Genomic DNA, 7,434 nt, shown 5'->3' with positions numbered 1-7,434 from the left:
GAGAACCCTTAGTAACAACAAGAAGATTCATCTCGCGGAACTCAGGGGGAGGGGGAGCGAGTGCTCCAGGAGGAACAATATGAAGGTTCAACTTTCTAAATTCTTCGACAAGCGAGGGCTGAACTTTGTGAACCTGGAGGTGGTTGCAGTAAGACTTGCGGCTCAAGGCATCAGCCATTACATTAGCCTTGCCGAGGGTATAGGATATACCCACGTCAAAGTCTGCAATAGTCTCCATCCATCTCTGCTGACGAAGGTTCAGATCTGGCTGAGTAAACAGATACTTCAGACTTTGGTGGTCGGTGAAGATTTCGCAATGATTACCGAGAAGGTAATGTCGCCACTGCTTCAGTGCATGAATGACAACAGCAAGCTCGAGGTCGCGAACTGGGTAGTTTTCTTCGTGAGGGCGCAGTTGACAAGAGGCATAAGCAATCACTCTGTGCTCTTGCATTAGGACACAGCCTAATCCTTGACGGGAAGCATCGCAGTAAATGACGAAGTCCTTCTTAGTATCAGGTGGAGCAAGCACGGGGGCAGAAGTCAACTTGTCTTTGAGCGCCTGGAAACTTTCCTAACACTTGTCTGTCCTGTCAAACTTGACACCCTTGTGCAATAGATTAGTCAGGGGCCTAGCAATCTTGGAGAAGTTCTCGACGAATCGACGGCAATAGCTGGCGAGACCGAGAAAACTTCGGACTTGCTTCACATTCTTCGGAGGAGTCCAATCAAGAATAGCCTGAACTCATTCAGGGTTGACGGCAATACCATCCTTGGAGATGACATGCCCAAGATAGGTTACTTCGGGGAGCCAGAATTCACACTTGGAATACTTAGCATACAGTTGATGCTCTTGAAGCTTTTCCAGCACAAGACGAAGATGTTCAGCATGTTCTTCTTCGTTCTTGGAAAATACAAGGATATCGTCCAGATAAACCACGACAAACTTGTCGAGGTAATCCATGAATATATAGTTCATCAGACGAGAGAAGGTGGCGGGAGCATTCGTTAAGCCGAATGACATGACAGTGTACTCGTATGATCCATACCGAGTCACGAAGGCGGTTTTTGGGATGTCCTCTTCACGAACACGGATCTGGTGGTAACCCAACCTCAAGTCGAGTTTGGAGAACACTGATGAGCCAGCCAGTTGATCATAAAGATCATTGATCCGAGGAAGAGGATATTTATTCTGAATGGTAGCTTGGTTTATACGATGGTAGTCTTGGACTAATCGGTTTGTCCCATCCTTCTTCTTAACAAAGAGAGAAGGTGCTCCCCAAGGAGAGCAACTTGGGCAAATGAAACCTTTGACAAGAGATTTGTTGATTTCCTCCTTAAGCTCAATGAGTTCATGCGGCGGCATCTTGTAGGGTCGTTTAGCTATAGGGGTGGTGCCTGGTTTGAAGTCAATGATGAATTCAACAGCTCTAGCAGGGGGAATCCCTGGAAGTTCTTCTGGGAAGACATCTTGGAATTCACGACGACGGGAATGTTTTCAATGCCCTCAAGTGGTGCGGTGTTCAATGGATTCAAGGCATAAAGCCGTGCCTCGGTGTTCTGAACTAGATGAGCTTGGTAAGCTTTATTTCGTCAGAAGGGTGTAGCAGATGGACGACCTTAGTGGCACAAACTATAGAAGAAGTATGCGCTTTCAACCAATCCATTCCTAGAATGAGGTCGATGTTAGACGACTTCAGGATAATGGGAGAGGCATAGAATTCCAGCCTTTCGATTTCCACGGGGACATCGATGCCAACCAGTGAGGTTTGGCATTGTCCCACGGGGGTTTTTACCAATACTGAAGTGTTCATCTCCTCAAATTTAACGTCATGCTTGTATGCAAAATCTTATGACATGAATGAATGTGATGCTCCTGAATCGAATAAAACAGATGCATGTACTGAGTTTACGAGGAGTGTACCCATCACGGTAGCAGGCTGGTCTAGAACTTCATTGAGATCAATGTGGTTGGCATGAACACGACCATAAGACTTGGCATTGTTGTTGCGAGGCTGGTTGCTTCCACGGCCAGCTGTGGGGAGGGCCAGTTGATTCTGGTTCTGATTCTGATAGAAGTTCCTGGCAAGGTGACCAGGTTGGCCACACTTGTAGCACAGACCATTATTGGGAGTGGGAATAGGAGCTTGGGGTGGTGGAGCTAGAAGCCTTGGTTGCCTAGTTGGTGGAGCAGGCAGACGAGGTGCAGCATAGGACCGCCTTGGGGCAGGTGCAGTTGGCTGGTACATGCTGTTGGGAATCCATATCTTACGCTTCTGTGAGGACGGGCCCGAAGATGAGCCTGTTTCATGGTTGCGCTTGTGAGAGCTCTGGTATTCCGGCCGACCAGTTTCGACATTGATGGCCTTGTTCACCAGGGTGGCGAAATCAGCAAAGTCATGCACTAGAAGTGCGAGCTTGATATCAGCTTGAAGGCCATCACGGAACTTCTCCTGTCTGCGTGCATCAGTTGCAATGTCTTCTTCAGCATAGCGGGACAGATCCAGAAACTCCCGCTGATAAGCTTCCATAGTTTTGTTGCCTTGGGTGAGGTTGCGGAACTCACGCTTCTTCCGGTCCATGACTCCCTAAGGAATGAAGCGAGCACGAAAGTCAGCTTGGAAGTCTGGCCAGGTGATGATTGTTCCAGCTGGCAGAGTACGCCTGTGGCTGTCCCACCATTGAGCTGCGGGTCCTTTTAGGAAGAAAGAAGCAAAGGTGACGTAGCTTGCAGGGGCTACATCAGCAGACTCCATCTCATAGGTGATGTCACGGAGCCAGTCATCAACATCAAGAGGCTGAGTTGAGCTGCGGTACACGGTTGGGTTGAGGCGCATGAAATCCTGCAGAGTCACTTGGGTTGGCTGCTGGTTCATATTGGGGCGAGGAAACTGAGCCATAATATTCTCCATGAACTGACGATTCAGCTCAAACTGTTGCATCATCCCAGCCATGTACTCAGGCGGTGCTGGGGCGTTGCCACCACGACCATGACCACCTGGTCTAACCATCCTGCTAATATATAACAGGGGTAGTTCAGAATTGAGAAATTTGCAAGGACAAGAATCATTCATGATGAAACATGCACAACGAAAGCAGCACGATAGATACTACATAGTAGTCGGCATATCTTATAAAAGAGATCATGCATAGAGTTCGGTACACAGAGTTCAGTACATAGACTAAGACATCATAGGCGGCACACAGGCTCGCGGCGAATGCATCTAACACTAACAAGCAAGTCTACATCAGTCCCACGCGGTACTGCGGAGGTAGGTGTAGCCCGACAGCTGGTAGTGACGTGAAGGGAAGACCTCCACGCGAGTAGCCTGGGGTCCGCGGATACTCTGGTGCGGAACCCGATGCGGGGGTGGCAGGAGAGGACCAAGTGCAGGAGAGTAGCCTCCCACATCTGGCCAGCCGACGCCCTGGGGCATCACGGTCCTGGCAGGGCAGATCGTAGAACACGACAGATCACCAGATCGGACAGAGGGGTGCAACAGCATCAGAGCACGATACAGGTGCTGACAAGTGGTGTACAACTCGTGACAAAGAGCTCGGTTAGCTCTATCCAGCCCATCAGCATGCAGAACCAGGTTCTGATGGTAGAAGGGCTCTCGGGTGACAGTGGAGTAGGCCGCAGTGTAGTAACCCTCCGCACCAACATCAGATGCGATATCAATGTGCCTGAAGGGGGAGGTGTCTAGCTCCTGATACTCTCCACGAAGACGTGTCAGAGTAGCATAAGCAGCATCATGGACCGCCATATTGATAGTCACTCCAACACCATGAGCAGTGTGCAGTACGGTAGTGGAGTCATACTCCCGAGAGTAGAGGTGGACGATGGCACGATACTGCTCCTGGTTGAAGTCCTGATACTCCTCATAGACGGTGTACTCAGGGTGCCAGCGATAACCTAGATAGGTCATCATCTCAACCAACACAACAGGTGATCCTGAGGCACCAATGACCGTCGTGTGGCGCATGACCTGCCTCGTGGGTTCCATCTGAAAACAAAGATGTTTTCACAGGAGTCAAATGACAATGTGGATAATGTTCAAATACTACTCTAAAGAATAACTAGGGCTTATCCAACTTTGGGGTGAACGTGGTCACGGGATCCTAGTGTTAGAGTTAGTAAAATCGTTTAACCCGAGTAGGAGAGAGTTCAGAGTCCCAGAGTAAGGATCGAGGAGTAAAAGATCCTAATACCACCCAGATGGAGGCGTGGGCCCGTAAGGCACACAACCATGTTAGTAAAAGTTTTTGTAATGTCTAGACTCAACTTCGGCCAAGGAGTGTGGAAGGGGGATTCCTACAGGCAGTCGGCTCTGATACCAACTTGTAACGCCCCCGATTTAATCGTACACTAATCATACACGCAAACGTGTACGATCAAGATCAGGGACTCATGGGAAGATATCACAACACAACTCTACAAATAAAAAAGTCATACAAGCATCATATTACAAGCCAGGGGCCTCGAGGGCTCGAATACAAGAGCTTGATCATAGACGAGTCAGCAGAAGCAACAATATCTGAGTACAGACATAAGTTAAACAAGTCTGCCTTAAGAAGGCTAGCACAAACTGGGATACAGATTGAAAGAGGCGGAGGCCTCCTGCTTGGGATCCTCCTAAACTACTCCTGGTCGCCGTCAGCGGGCTGCACGTAGTAATAGGCACCTCCCGAGTAGTAGTAGTCGTCATCGACAGTGGCATCTGGCTCCTGGGCTCCATTGTCTGGTTGCAACAATCGGATATAGGAAAGGGGAAAAGGGTAAGAAAAGCAACCGTGAGTACTCATCCAAAGTACTCGCAAGCAAGGAGCTACACTACATATGTATGCATTGGTATCAAATGGAATAAGGGTATCATATGTGGACTGAACTGCAGAATGCCGGAATAAGAGGGGGATAGCTAGTCCTTTCGAAGACTACGCTTATGATAACCTCCATCTTGCAGCAGGAGAAGAGAGTAGATGGTAAGTTCACCAAGTAGCATCGCATAACATAATCCTAACCGATGATCCTCCCTTCGTCGCCCTGTGAGAGAGCGATCACCGGTTGTATCTGGCACTTGGAAGGGTGTGTTTTATTAAGTATCCGGTTCTAGTTGTCATAAGGTCTAGGTACAACTCCGGTTCGTCCTTTTACCGAGGGACATGGCTATTCGAATAGATCAACTTCCCTGCAGGGGTGCACCACATAACCGAACACGCTCGATCCCATTTGGCCGGACACACTTTTCTGGGTCATGTCCGGCCTCGAAAGATCAACACGTCGCAGCCCTACCTAGGCACAACAGAGAGGTCAGCACGCCGGTCTAAATCCTATGGCGCAGGGGTCTGGGCCCATCGCCCGTTGCACACCTGCATGTTGCGTATGCGGCCGGAGAGAAGACCTAGCAACCTCCATTACAAAGGAAGTTGCGTTACGCGGTCCAACCCGACGTGCGCCGCTCAGTCGCTGACGTCACGAAGGCTTCGGCTGATACCACAACGTCGAGTGCCCATAACTGTCCCCGCGTAGATGGTTAGTGCGTATAGGCCAGTAGGCAGACTCAGATCAAATACCAAGATCTCGTTAAGCGTGTTATTCTGAAATAACCACGGACACCGACCAGGGCCAGGACCACCTCTCTCCTAGGTGGTCTCAACCTGCCCTGTCGCTCCACCACAAAGTAACCATCGAGGGCCTTCGGGAACTCAGGCCCACCTCTACCGGGATGGAGCCACCTGCCCCTTCAGCCCCCAACATCGGAATCACTCGCGGGTACTCCTACGAGCCGACCCGTCTTTACTCACCAACTGCATAGCATGTATTTATGTATAAGTATATACCCGTGATCACCTCCCGAGTGATCACGGCACGATAGTATAGCATGGCAGACGGACAAGAAAGTATGGCCACTGATGATAAACTAGCATCCTATACTAAGCATTAGGATTGCAGGTAAAGGTAACAACAGTTGTAGCAACAATGACAGGCTATTTATCCTGATAGGATTAACGGAAAGCAGTAACATGCTACACTAATCTAATGCAAGCAGTATAGAGGAGAGTAGGCGATATCTGGTGATCAAGGGGGGGGGCTTGCCTGGTTGCTCTGGCAAGAGAGAGGGGTCGTCAACACCGTAGTCGTACTGGTTAGCAGCGGCGTCGGTCTCGATGTCTAGCAAGAGAAGAGCGGGAAGAAACAATAAATATAATGCAAACAAATGCATGACGATGCATGACATGACAAAGCGTGAAGCTAGGTTTGCCCTAACGCGGTATGAGGTGATACCGGTGAAGGAGGGAAACATCCGGGAAAGTATCGCCGGTGTTTCGCCTTTTCAGGCAGAGGAGCCGGAGGGGGAAAGTTGCGAGTTTGATATGTTAGGGGTGCGTGGCGGACGAGCGGGCTGCGGATCCGGGTTCATCTCGTCGTTCTGAGCAACTTTCATGTTGAAAATATTTTAATCCGAGTTACGGATTAAAAGATATGATTTTCTAAAGATTTTATTAATTTCTGGAATTTATTTTTAATTCGAAAATAATTGCTAAATTGCTAGGCGCACCCAGCACAGTGTACACAAACATGTACCCTGTGACTGACAGGTGGGCTAGAGGGACCCAGTTGACCAGTCAACATTTGACTGGTCAACAGGGGTGAGACCCCCTTGTCATTGACTGTTTTAGTTAATTAGGGTTTAGGTTAATTAGTTAGGATTCATTAGTCGTTTTAGTTTAATTAAACAAAATTAATTAAGTTAATTAATCCTTTAATTAATTAATTAATTCAATTAATAATTTTATTTATTATTTGTTTTTTAATCTTAATCTTTTTTTAAAAACTGTTCTGGGGTGGGGCCCCCCTGTCATAGGCCCTGGGGGGGCAGCACCCACTGGTCAGTGGCCCAGAGGCCACTTCGGGTGCAGGCGACCGGCGCTGGGCGCCTGGTGCGGGCGCACCCGAGCGGGGCAAACCGGCGCGGGCGGGAGGCTCGCCGGAGCGCGGCCACAGCGAGCCGGCTGCGGACGGCGTCGGCGGAGGGCAGCGGGTCAGCTAGCAGCAGCGAAGCTGGGCGGCGGAGCTGGCTGTGGCAGAGCAGCGGCGCTAGGCGGCAGTGGGGCTACGCAGAGCAACGACGCAGCAGCAGCGCCACATGGGAGGCGCGGTCGCGTGGGGGGCACCAGGGCTGAGGCGAGCAAGCACGGGGCGCGCGGTAGCCGGCAGCGGTGGGCGGCGCTCGGTCGGGGCGGCCTTGGCGACCAGTGGCGGACGACGACGGGGGGAAGGCGCGGGGTGGCAGCTCGTGAGCAGGGGCAGGGCGCTGGTACGCGCGGGGGTAGCGGGCGGTGGCCCTAGCGGGCGTGGCCAGCCGGCGGACGCGTACGGGCTGCAGGGTGCGGCGTCGCGCGCGGAGGCGGCCGAAGTAGGCACAGCGCGGC

This window comes from Triticum dicoccoides, chromosome 1A (genome assembly GCF_002162155.2).
Source record: "Triticum dicoccoides isolate Atlit2015 ecotype Zavitan chromosome 1A, WEW_v2.0, whole genome shotgun sequence".
In the NCBI taxonomy this organism is placed as follows: Eukaryota; Viridiplantae; Streptophyta; class Magnoliopsida; order Poales; family Poaceae; genus Triticum; species Triticum dicoccoides.
This window is presented reverse-complemented; position numbering follows the sequence as displayed.